Below are 14,856 nucleotides of genomic sequence, written 5' to 3'. Positions count from 1 at the left end.
CTCCGTGAGGTCTCCGTGCAGGCGCAATTGACTTATCACTGCGTCTACACTGCGATTAGCTGCGTTCCTTGAGCGCACCGACGGAGCTCTCGTTGCGCTGTTGGAGATCTTACGGCGCTGTCACGGCGACCTCACTACGCTTCTACGGCGTGTTTATCAGAACGCTGGGCCACCGGCATGTTCAAAGTGCGCGCCGTCGCATGGCGTTCTTAAATGTTCAAGGCGATCCCGCCGCGACGGACGAAGATGGCGTTGCGTTGTTACGGCGCTGTAGGAGACTACTGGGTTTACCTTTGCGTTTTACATTCTTTAAGGACGCAGCGGGATCGCCGTGAGGACGCAGCTCCGGTGTGACAGGGGGTTTAGCTGTCAATTGAAATGTGAGGTAGCGGTGAATTTAGATTAGAAGCCCCACTTATAAATAAAATATTTAGCGACTGCTGGTTGGATGAAAAGGTGTGTTATGGTTTTCAGATTTTCATGTAAAGTACTGTACAGCCTCAATGAAATAAGTTATGTACATCATATAGAGGTTAATTTATTAAACAAAAACTATTAGTGTGTGCTTAACTTTTTTTTTACCGTAAAATACTTCAAAATTAAGCACAGTGTCAGTCATAGTTTACAGACTGAGTGTATTTTTAATTCGAGTATTGAAGTAGGTCGGAATTAAATGATTTGTTCACTGGCTCAAACTGTCTATGTAGGTGGTTATAAATAACTTGATCTAACAAAAAAAAAAACTCACAATAGAACTTTGACATTCCCCAGAGAAAGTTGTGCATGTTAATTTATGTTGAAACGCGTATTTTAACAAGTCGAATTATGATAGAGTCAGTTACTTCTTGTACTATATAAAGTATTATAAATTACGTAAAACAGCTAATAACTTTGCCATAAGCGATTTTCATTGAGGTTTAGTGATTGTGACGTAAGATTGAGAATTCTGTTAGGAGCACGATGTATCTGTGCAAAGCAAAATAGGTCTGTTGATTTTAATTAATAATACTTGTATTTACTATATATCAATAGTTTTTATTCTGGGTTCCTATAATTGCCGATATTACCTAGATTTACTGTTGGTACACTTCAACAATTAAATAAACCGTCGTTTTCCGTTGGTAATTAAATGCCGATTGTGTCATTTTAACATCGGTTCCTTCTCATTCTTAAACTCAAATAAATTGTGTTTGCTTATGTTTCTTTTTGTTTGCTTTATTTTTTTTTATTTTGTCACATTTGTTTTTTTATTAACTTATGAAATTTAACTCAAATAAAACTTAGAATTAATTGCATGTTGAAAATACACAATGGTGATATACCCCCCCCCCCCCTCCGCGAATCCCTTTGATACTACTGTGCCGTGTCGGGAATGATCAATCTAAAGAACCTGTGAATATAAGATAAAATTTACAAATTTGACCTCTGAATATATGTTATCGTTTATTAAATTTAATAATTCCCGATTTGTACCATTACTATATAGCTGTAGGCCACGTTAAAAATGTAAAACTTTAGATGCGGATCCGGCAATGATCACTTTTTTTCTTTCTATAAGATATCAAACTAATGTGTTTTTGGCGTATTTCCCGGCCGTTTACATCTATGTATTCTGTGTTTACAAAAAATATAGTAAAACATTTATAAAAGGTGATCAATTTTCACACCTTGCCGCGGGCACCCCGTCGTGTGTATATTAATATAAAATGGTCTGTTAGTTTCGAGGTGTTTCTCGATACAAGACAGATAAACAGTGTGTTCTTTACACTTACACAAAGTAGAAGACAGCGCTCCGTCTAACATTAACATTACTTTTACACATTTTGGGTGTACTTTTTTCGACATTAGAAATAAATACATGATTTTTGACACCAACTGTACTTATACATGTTGGCCATATTACCGCATACTGGTTCTAAAACAAGCATAACTTATCTTGTATGTATACGAGAGAGAGAGAGAGAGAGAGAGAGAGAGAGAGAGAGAGAGAGAGAGAGAGAGAGAGAGAGAGAGAGAGAGAGAGAGAGAGAGAGAGTAATTTTGTGTAAGTTCGGGTTTTTTTTCAAGTGTTGATCGTGCATTAGGATTTCCGTTTAAAAAAAATATGAAGAAAATGATATATGCTGCTGAAAAAATTTAACTGTGTGTTTGTAAAAGAAACAGTCTTTTTTTTACTTCAACTGTTGTTTACAATTTTGCTTATTTCGAAACTGTAATAAACAAACAATAATCCATAATGTATATCGTGAGCGTATGAACAGTTAACCGGCTTTAGTTAATGTTTACATGTACATGATTTTTAGCGAGAAACAAAGGCTTGATATACGTGATCTTGAGAGACCCGCATTGATAATTATATTTTTGTAAACCTCAGATCTAGAAAATAAATTTTCTTGTGTTGTCTGATTTTATTTACCGTTTTCTGCTCGGTTTTGTACATTAAGTGTAAGGAAATCAGAATGAAATATGTATGATAAAGGGCTTCGTTTAGTGTTTAGAGTTTAAAATAGAAGCTAGCAAATAGATCAATCTTTAAATAAGTTGAACTGTAACGTATGTATAGGATCTCTCATGATTTGCATGTTATATGATTTTTATCTGTGTGCTTTTTATTTTGAGCCTCTCGGCTCGGAGATAGAAAGCAGTAAAAAGGACACAGTACTTTTTATAGCTAGTGATGATATTATATTAGTACCTATTCTTTTTTTAACAGAATAGTTGCAACTGAATAGTGTTTTCCCTCCTTAATATTCAAATGAAGCAAATAAGTCTATTATAAATATATAACATTACACTAAGAAGATACACTTTTGATTAACAACAGTATCAAATCAGCTGCATGAAATTAAATAAAAAGCATTTTAACTTCTTGGACACATGAAAGACTCTAATACCGTCAATAACATAAAACAAAATATAGGTTATGATCAAAAGTATACTTCGGTTTTTAACTTACGGTTCTTCGATTCACAGGTACTAAAGATTGAAAGTGTGAATTTCAAAACAAATGAAATTTTACTGTTGCATACAAATGATTAGAATAATAAATCAAACATTCATATATATTGTTTCCAGGCGTTTTCTAGGATAATGCAATATCACTCACATATGTTTATATATTAGGAAAAAGAAGGGTTTGCTAATTTGTATGGAACGCCTCAACTGCCTCATGTAGGTAATCTTCATAATATGATGATACTTCAACATTACATGATGGTACTTTAACATTACATGATGGTACTTCAACATTACGTGATGGTACTTTAACATTACGTGATGGTACTTTAACATTACGTGCTGATACTTTAACATTACATGATGGTACTTTAACATTACATGCTGATACTTCAACATTATTACGTAATGTTACTTTAACATTACGTGCTGATACTTCAACTTTACATGATGGTACTTTAACATTACGTGATGGTACTTTAACATTACGTGCTGATACTTTAACATTACGTGATGGTACTTTAACATTACGTGCTGGTACTTCATTATATGATGATACTTCACTATGCGGTGGTTCTAAAAATACGGAAGTTTTAACATTGGGCTGTTTCTCTGTTTCAGAGATTTATCATATAGGACTAAGGTCCACTGAGACTAGTTTGGATCATGTCAAAAAGCTGGAACTACAAATAATAAAAAACAGGATTCTGCTTGAAAATATATGCTTTTGAAAATCTGTAGATACTCAAATTATGAAAACCACTGGCAAACAATTTGTGAGAAATCATAACAAGTTTTATGACATATGTCATTGCTGAAACTATACTCTTTTTTTTAATTATATTGACTTGTGAACAAATATTTTGATACATGAACCCCCTTTTCTATTGTATTTTTTTAATCTTCTATATCTCCCTTTTTCTCTTTTCATTTACTGCTATTTTTTTTTATCAATATATTTTTATTTTGCAAGAAAACACGTTTTCACACTACACAGATAATCTATTTCCTTTACATTAATAAGATATTACAATATGTAGAATCTTGAAATGTATGAAATATGTCTGAAATATGTGTGTATGTTGATTTATTTGTAAACAAAAATAAAAAATAAAATAAAAAAAAAAGCTGGAACTGAAGAAGTACACAATACACTACAGCTCATGAGAGAGGATCTGTACTGAATAAAAATATTGTCGAAACATACGATTTGTTTTGGTGCAATGTATTTAGGCAAACGACAACCACACATGCAACTTATAAGATCATGCAAAGGATAAAGCATTGCATTGCTGTTGAATCTGATTTTAGCAGTAACTGTACTGTTGAACAAATCAGTGCTTTCATTGCCCACTCTTTCACGTGGATCTCCAGGAAGAACCCATTAATCCCCATAAGTCCAATCTACATGTAACATGAATTACAGAAGTATTTGTTTAGGTGCTTTTTTTAAAAAATTAGCTGTTCGCTCTGACTAAGCGCCAAAAGATTGGGTTCTGAATGCACATTTTTAGACCAAAATTCCATGAAGGACTTTTGGTACCCCCTGATTTTTATGCTCTGAGCCCCAATGAACTCAAAATGCAGCCATTCTTTAGAATTTAAAATGACCCATTTAAAAGACAACACTTAATCAAATAGTAGCATTTGTTGAGTATCTCGATCTAAACAAGTTTTAGTGGACCTTAGTCCAATCTGATCAATTTCTGAAACAGAGAAACAGCCCAGTGTTAAAAACTTTACAGGCATCCCTGTGTTCTGAGTTTTAGCGTATTTCGTTCCCAAGGCGACGCTTCCCTAACCCTATTTTTAGAACTATCGCATAGTGAAGTACCATCATATAATGAAGTATCAGCATGTAATGTTGAAGTATCAGCATGTAATGTTGAAGTATCAGCATGTAATGTTAAAGTACCATCATGTAATGTTGAAGTATCAGCATGTAATGTTAAAGTACCATCATGTAATGTTGAAGTATCAGCATGTAATGTTGAAGTTTCATCATATTATGAAGATTACCTACATAAGGCAGTTGAGGCGTTCCATAAATTTGTATTCAGTACACTGAAAATGGTTACACTTTTTGCTGTACATGAATGAAGTGGATATGCAGCTGTAGAATAAACAAATAAAAAAATATTGTATTCCGTAAAATTGTAAATAATGTATAAACTGCCAAGAAACTGAAAGTACTGAAATCGACACGCCCTGTTAATTGATTGGTCGAAACCTACAGCGACCTAAGAAAAGTCACGGACTAAATAATTATGATGATGTCAGACTCAAAGTCTCACAAGAGGCTGTTTCTTTTATCGTACTTTTGTATATTAACAGTGATTAAATGGGTTTTACTTACTTTTCATACTTAGTAATCAATTTATAAATAAGTTACAAGAAAGATGTTAATTTAAACATTGGTGATTCATGCAGATTATGAAGGTAGCGATCATTGCAGTAAAAATTTACATAATCCGCTAACACGGGCTATGTATTTTTTCTGCAATGTCGCTACCTTCATATCCCGAATAAATCACCAAAAGAAAGCATTTTATTGTTAAAATATTTCATCAGTAATTGAATTTTTAAAAGTTTGTTACATGTACACGAATCGCCACTTCTCGGAAGCCGTGATATCTATGCGCACGAAACTTCCGGCTAAGAATAACTGCCCTAAGAATTTTTAAAATTTTGCAAAACATTTAAAATATGAAAACGACTAATTGTAGAGAAACGAAATGCAATGACGCTCAAGGTCATTCTGAAATGTAAAAAGCTATTGCACCGTACATGTCCCAAGGCTTTCAGAGGAGTCACCCCTCCCCTATCAAAAATGAAAAAAATGACCTTGACCTTTGACCTTGGTCTCGTGAACTTGCAATTGATCCCTCGACCACTAGGTACTTAAATTGAGTAATACTCTTTCTTATGCAAAAGACATCAAGAGGTTCAAAAGCATACGCTTCCCTTTTTTCGTCCACTTCCGGTTTACGCGTTATTTGGCCTTTTTAATTGAGACATTTAAATAAAATTGATTCTTCTACTAGCGTTCAACATTGTTCCAAATATCAGCCCTAAAGACAAATCTTTGCTTGGGCCTTTAGTGCAGAAAAAATAAAACTACCGAATCCTTTAATCAATCAAATAGAAAGATCATAATGGAAAATTTGTACTTCAAAACCTATATTATCTGTTTGTTTAGCTTAAAAATGATTTAAAAATTACAAATACGAAATCTCCACGGCTTAAGATCGATAACTCTACTGCCTAAATTGGTAATTTCGACATGTGCTGTTTCTCGATTTTATATGAAAGCTTCTTTTGCATGTTTTTGTCTTGTTTTTGCTTTTAACTATGATAGTATTTGATAAACAGACCAACATTAAAACACAGAAGTATTAATTCATTTTCCGATTTAATGCGAATTTGAATTTCCATTTATTTTTGTCTTGTCTTTTTTTCTCTAAGTATGTCAGCGACGTTTTTAGAATAGTTACATTCTTCCAAGGTCAGATGCATTTATTAAATAAGTTTAATTCCGAGCACAACATTTGGTATCCAAGATGGATGCCCCCGGGATTCCATGTATCGATATGTGCTCCCGTCATCATTAAAATGACTACATAACCACGTTTGACTTTACAATTCCAAACAAATTCTATAACGTTCAGATCCAGAGGCCCTGGTTTCTCTACCAAAAGGAAAATGGGCTATATTTTCCATTTTTCATCCTTGTTTGTTAATTTAGACATTTCCTTACAAGATTTAAACAGAAGAAAGCAGCAATTCGTGGTGAAAAAACAATCAACAATTAGTCTACTGGTTTATCCTTCGTTTATTATCATGATAAATTCTTAAAGGTAGAATTTTAAACGTAAAGTACAATTCAATTTATTTCTCATTTCAATGTAGCATTACAACTTTAGTTTTCACAGACTAATAAAATTTAGGTATCACTTAAAGAACAGAAATTCCGTATTTTTTACTCCTTTTTTTATTCTAAACATTGAAACATTGAGGGTCCTCTTCCAGTTTCACTTGCTTTGACCAGAACGCCTTCTAACCTCTGAAAGACGTACATTGTATCCAAAATAAACCAAAGTAAATAAATACTCTTAATACTCTTCAAATAGATCTATTAAACAAACGAATAATGTATCATCAATTAACAGATGGAGAATTAAAAAAACGACTTTTAATATCATGTCACAAAATTATGAAATATCTTAGACTTAAGTCGTAATTTGTACACAGTTTTAAAGTTTTATTATTGATTTCAAACAAAGATTTACTTTATGAAATGCTATTTAGGATTTTTAAACTTTTCTGATGCAACCAAAGTATTTCAAGTGTCAAACTTTCTTAAATAAGTGTTTAGTAAAGCATTGGAATTTTGACTGAAGTCTAAGATAGTTCATGATCCGCGACCCAGTTGTTTTACAATTACTTACGGAGTTGACAATCGCAGGAGGAGTATGTTCTAGGGAGGGTATATGACACACAAGGGGTGATGCTGCCCGGGCGGTACCAACACTTAAGATTGTCCAGCTGTGATAAAGAAAACGTCATTAATGAGCAATGACTGTAAGCATTAAATCTTTCTATTAGTTTATTAGACATGAAAAAGAACTATAAACGGAACAAAGGAACTCTTATTTTAATTTTTAAAAAGTATATGTATTTTAATGAAAAACAGTATAAAAGCTCATTATTTTTTAATGGGTAATATATATTTGGTTCATCTACATTTTTAAGAAGACTTACCATTTATTAAACTCGTTTAATCAAACATTTGAAAATCAAAGCAAAAACTGAAATGGTGAAAATCTTTATCAAATCTCAGTGTAGTTAAAGGTCATATGAAACGATATCCTGACCATATTGAGTTATATACGGGAATGAGTTCATAAGTGCCTATTTAATAAGACTGACATTGTTTTTTGGATATTTGATGCAAAATGTGAGCGCCACAGTCGATCAAAATTACTTAATCGGGAAAAGGAACATTGACTTACGCGGCTTACCTCCCTTGCTTATGATGTCAGTAAGACCCAATCGCCTTATAAAGCTATGTTGTGAATACATGTACAAATATCCATGTCATTTTGCAGCATTTTAAAAGAAAAAAAAATACTATTTTATATAAAGACTTGTATAATTGTACAATAATCAACCACGTCAGTATTTTTTCTCTCAAGAAATGAAATCGTGTGCGTTTTTATTTACATGTAATAGCGTGTACATAATGATATTCAGTTTCGAGACTGCAGGGAGAATAAATGATTTTCTTCATAGATCCACATGCAAGTATAATATAATTTTAATATAAGCATATTTATATGTTTTATTTTGATCTTTTTAATGAAATTGACAAATTCAAAAATAAATCTGATCGTTTTTTCCCATTTGCACGTTCATGCAATTCATTAAGATTTTTTTTCTAAAAAACTTGTAGGCCTCATTGTGCCTCATTCGCTTCACGATTATATTGTTTGTTTCACTTTCAAATTCACAAATATGTTACCATTTAATTATTTTTAGTCTATGAGAAATTTCTTCAAATGTTTTGTTTTTGAAACGTGTACTTGAATGTGCGGTGTTTTGATTTTAAAACGTTAAATGCTTTAATTCCTTTTACATGTAGCTCAATCATTTCACGTACCGAAGAAGAAAATGATGTTTCTATTTCAAAAGGATAAGGATAATTCATTAATCAGCTGTAAATGTTGGAGCATTTCTTTCGTTAAATTTCCACTCCAGTACGGGATCTTCATCATGATTTTACTTTTGTGAGAAGCTGATATTAGATTTATTCATTAACGACCAATTAAAACTAAGTCATCTGTAGGCTACTACGAAATCAAATGATCTCATTTGAAAAGAGAGACACGTTCATATATGCAAAACTTACTAAAATTTAATCGATAAACAACTGTAAAATTACACTAATTTTAATGCATTGTTTACATCGGTGGGTCTTTGTGACGTCATAAATCCACAAAATCAAGAACGATAAGCGGGCAAGAATTTTTTCAGGTGCTCAGTTTTCACGGTTATTTCTCAGTAATGCAAAGACAAAAAAATCTTACATCATGTATTTTAACATTTGTTTATACCAAGCTTTATATTCATGAAAGAAAATCATAGTGTTAAAAATCGTTTCATATGACCTTTAAAGTAAAACATTTTGACACAATTGAAAAAATGAATTTAAAATTAAAAAAAAAAATCATATGTTTATGATTATAAACTGTTTTTCCGTGAAAAAGTATGTTAACTTTAACTATGTTATAAAAGTTTTCTATCAGACTAATTAACGCTTAGCATAGAGAACAGGGCTGTATCTGTGCTGATAAAAGCACTGTATGAAAAAATATATTGAAACATTTTAATTGTGATCTACGATATAAGTACTGTCAATATTCGTTACTTAAAAATTACATTTGATCGATGAAAATAACTATTAATATTTTAAAGGCTATCAATTTAAAGGATAATACTTTCTTTAAAGGCGCTTTGAAATTCAAATTCACTTGGACATATTTAGAATATTTGTGTTTGAGATGTTGAGGTAAATTTTAATAATTCACTTCAAATACAATTAAAAATATGAAAGCCCTTAACATGACAATAAAAGATTACACCCACACAATATATCTTTGAACAGCTGTAAGGTGGACTCGGAGGCACAGGTGTAGCCAGAATTCCTGGGCCTTGCGGCTCTGTAATATACAAATTTAGATAAGTTTTGAAAAATTAATAAAAATGATCTACAATGAACAATTGATATCTGTTTGTATGGACGTTGCGTACTTTTAGAATATCCAGCAATGATATACTGATACATAAACATAAATATCTTACATGTATCTTCTCTGCCATAAGGTTTACGATTGTATTTAATTTAGTTATTAGTATAAATTTCGCGCCATTTAAAAAGGGAATTTTTATTTAATTAATAATTTTTTTTTATTTGTGACTTTAAATAACAACATAACGATGAAAAGAAAATTGCAATTTTGTTTTTACTTACGCGCTTGTACCCCGATAAACAACAGAAGCCATGTCAACACAAAAACTCCTTTAAAAACCATTTCCAAACTTCAAATTCTATGTTATCTGATTGATATACTCAAGTTTATATTTAAGAATATTTTCTTTTTCTAACTGAAAAATCCATTTTTTTTTAATTTGATAAGGAGATTGATCTGTTTGACGTGGATGGATCTGTATCAAATAAACGTTTCTCTCATTATTAGTTGACGACTTTTGCATTTATTAATTTTGAGGCGTGTATATAAAATCTAAAAAAAACTAGAGGCATAAATAATGAGATAAACTTCTTAGACTATATTTTTTATGCAGGAAGAGAACAAAATTATTTTGCCTATATCGTACAGGTTACTCTAGCACAACTTCTATTTTGCCTGACTTTATAATTGCAGCATATAATTTTCAGTGGTTAATAACAATTGCACGTTTTCATATACAAAGAGGTTTATCTGCACCTTTCATGAGTTTATGAAATAGAAGGGTTGAAATACAAATTGCATTGTGCTCCGCCTGGGCGCTGTGTAATGAAACAGATATGATAGTTTTTATCGAATAGTACTAATCTAAAGGAGAAACCAAAAAGCGCACAATAGTTTAAAAGATACTTCCTTATCTAATTGTTGTGAATAAAAATTAAGGAGCGTAATTTTTGTGATATTTTGCAGATCTTTATTTCAATTATAGTTTAAGAAACCGATCTGTCTACGCATAATTTTTTTTATTATATTCCAATGTATTGAAATACTCTTAAAATTCTACAAAAGAGCATGGCGGCTTAAAATATATATATATATATATATATATATATATATATATATATATATATATATATATATATATATATATATATATATATATATATATATATATATATGAATTACAGATCAAAATCAAAACTTTCAAAAATGCCGGAATGGCGTTACTAGTATGCGAATCATGTAGTTACATATACATGTATCTCACTTTTTATGTAGTATTATTTGTTTTGAAGTATATTTATATTTAGAAAGATTCAAGCCGGAATGGAAAAATAAGGAAATTAAAAACAAGAGTTTTATTTACGTCGAATTGATTATGATTTCATAGCATCGGAGACATAGCTCTTGAGTCAACCCTCCTGCATGTTTTTACAACGATCTATCAAATCATGTATGCAAATAACATGCAAACATAAAAATTAAAAACTGGTATCATATGTATTGCTGATTTTTTTATGTATTTGCTGTCAATAACATTAAAATCTTCAGAAATTAATGGGAAAAGTGTAAACCAAAATAACATTAGCGATTGCTTGTAGCATTTTCTGTAATTTCCAAGGTATAGCACAAATATCTTGCAACATTCAATTGTTAAACAAGAACAATGTTTGGTAACGTACGCTTGAACAATTATTGCCATACCAAATCATAAAAACTGCAAACCTTAAAAAAATATGTATACATAGATTTTTAAGAAATAAAACCAATTAGATTGAAATCAATCTGCAAATTAGTACAAGGGAATAGTTGCTATAGTTAAAGAACTAAGAACCAAATTATGCACGTCGTCAATCGCCTCTCCTTTTGAATTCAAAAATGTCACTTTCCATCTCTATTATAACACGATACAGAAAACTAAAACATTATTATATTAAATATTCTGAGATATGATTTTTATCAAACAAATCTGTATCCGTTTGAAAATAGATATATTTTTATTTATTTTATACATGTATTGCCATATATATATTTGTAGGTAATAAATGAAAATAAAACATTATCTTTAGCATATCGACTAACGTTTAAAAATTCATCGATAATGATAAAAAATAATTTATACAGGAAAAATCTTAAAAATTACGTTGGGCTGGAAAACCTTAACTTTTGAATTATGTATGCAAATGTCATTCACTGGGAGGAAGATGCAATGACAAAAGACGAAGGATAATGGTAATTTGCGATTGACAGACACATACTAATTTTATTATTTGTAGAGGTTTTATCTCTCAATTTCAGTAAAGGCAAGTTAATATTTTACCACGCTGACTATTCTTTCATTTTTTTTACTATTCCATTTCTGGAATTTCCGAGACATATTTTAACGAATCTCACAACACAAAGTCAGTAAAAACCTAGATATATGAGTCTTTTTCCCAAATAAGATATCTATAAAGTATTTTGACACACAGTAAAACCCGAAATATTTGAAATACTAAGCCTTGATTACATCACAATAAAACCATTTTTATCAGCTAATTGGTATTTCTGTGTTTGTGTGCACTGTATATACTAGTCGATAGATATATAATGGTACATATGCGTTGCATGCGGCTTAATGGATTAATTTATAAACACTTCAAACCTCTCCTTTACAACATCAAAGAAACAGATAACCTCTCCCATTTAAATTAGATATTTTATTGGAGAGGGAGAGAGATTGATAATTATAAAGACTTTATCAGAAGCGATAAGTCAAACATTTCTGTAAAGTGTAGTGAATTCAGTTGCTTACATCTAATTCAACAAATAAATTCAAAATAATCCTTTCTCATATCGTTAATCTGTTTGGAAATCCTTCTTATTTTAGATTTTCAAAACAACTTATTTTATTTACTAAATATACCAAAATCAAAATAGTTCATAATTTCTTTTAATAAATGTAAATTGTTGAGGATTTTAAGAAATGTATTTTTTTTAGATTTCTTGTCCATGTCAGTCCAAATAAATCATTAAAATAATTCAAGTAATTCAAATATGCATCTTATTCCAAATAGTTCTTATAAAAATGCAACAACCATCTTCGAGTCTGTCAATTTATAGCTAATTCATATCAATTTCTTATGTGTTATCGATGTTACTCATTCATATTTACGTAAAAAATTCCTTAATTTCAGTCGATAAATATTTTAAACTTTCGTCTCGTATATGTAAATCATAATATTTATGAACCAAACAAAACCTATTAAAACATGTAGATGTAAGCTTTCTATAGGAATCACCGTTTTATTGCTACAGTTTATTCACATACCCTATAGACAGCGCTACTGGAGGACTGGTCTCCTTTCAATAGATATATGTATATTACACAGTATGTTTAAATGTATGAAGACAGAAATAAAATCAGTTATATATATGGATTTCGATTTGTACTGCAGAAGTGATGGACAAGCATTTTTTAACAGAGATGATTTGAGATGCGGGTTTATTAGCCCTTCTGCGTTTCCATTTGATTTTTATAATGTACAATACTTTTTAAACTGATATTTTTGATGCATTTTTAGGGATATTACATTCATATTAGGGATATTAAATTCAATGTTACAGGTTTCTTTTTTTTCTAAGTGAAAATCTTCTATAATACATTTTCAAATTTATTTTTATAATTAAAAATTAACACCGATATAGGTATGTTATTAAAATCTTCTTATATCTAAGTTGTAATTCAATTCGTATTTATAAACTTAATCACTCCATTTCGATTTATAATGCCTCTCATTTTCTATTTTAACCAATGGTATTAGATGATGGTGTCATCGCATGATTGTCTTGCGAAGTCTATTCTTCCTGAACATAATTGACAAGTGTGTCCACTGTCGTATGCGGTTTGATCTCGTGTAAGGTTTGCAAATTTATAAACGAGTAAATAGCCGTAAAAATCTTACTCTGTAAATTGTTTTTTTAATTGAATAAAACATTTTTACCTTAGGATCATTTTTATAATTTTTTTCTAATCTTGTTTATTGTAAACGTTTTATTTTCCAATTTACTTGTTTATTTTGTATATTTTAGAGCTTAGTGATGACCTCTAAAACGTACATAAGAATGATTGTATATCGTGATAATCACACAACCCACCATGGCATTCAGAGTTATTATGTTTGTATTGAATCAAATTTAAAAAAAAATGTACGGAAATAACGGTATACATGATCTATTGTTTTTATGGAAAACGATAAATAATTGATTACGATAGTATTAATTCTTTTCTTTTTTCTCGTTCGAAAGTTTGTATTTATATATATCTAAAAAGGAAGTCATGATAAAAATAAATTTTCTTCGGTGTGTGTGTATGACTTACATTCTACGATTGCAGCTTTAAATAAAATGAAAATTAAGTATCCTTATTATTGTATAAACAAAACTACTAAACAAAAGGCACAGGGGCCACATCGCTCACCTGAGCAAAAATAGCCTTAACTTTGATCAAATTAGCATTACAGTATCAAAATCAAAATATTTTGTCAACTAAGTACAGAAGATCTTGCAAAAAAAAAAAAAAAATATCAAAATATGCCAATTTTTATTCACATATTTTTAAGGATAAACCAAACCCCTTTTGTTGTTGTGCCTGTAAGAATATTTTTCTCTATTGCTATACACCCCTCCCCATTTTGCTCTATAGAAACATGGTTTCATCAAGTTTTAATCTGCACAACCTGTGCTTTCACATAAATTACTGCTTTTTTGGACTGAAAAATTTCCCAGAGTATTTATAAAGATTTTCTCTATACATGTACATGTATATTATCTATATGTAAAAATTCATCCTGTCGTTGCGGCCCCGCCCTACATTCATGAACTATGATTTAGCAAATCTGAATTAACGCTACATGAGGACGCCTTCACACAAGTTTAAGCTTTTCTGGGCTAAAAGTTCATAAAAGGAAGATTTTTAAAAACTTTATATATTCCTATGGAAAAAGTCTTCCCCCACTAGGGTTTCACCTATGATTTAAACAAACTTGAATCTATACTATCTGAGGGTGCTTTCACTCAAATTTGGGCTTTACTGGCCTAATAGTTTTTGAAAAGATTTTGAAAGATTTTCTCCATTTATTCCTACATAGAAATTTATATCCCCATTGTAGCCCTG

The sequence above is a fragment of the Magallana gigas genome, chromosome 10, assembly GCF_963853765.1.
Source record: "Magallana gigas chromosome 10, xbMagGiga1.1, whole genome shotgun sequence".
NCBI lineage: Eukaryota > Metazoa > Mollusca > Bivalvia > Ostreida > Ostreidae > Magallana > Magallana gigas.
The sequence above is the reverse complement of the archived record's forward strand: the minus strand, read 5'-3'. Positions refer to the sequence as shown.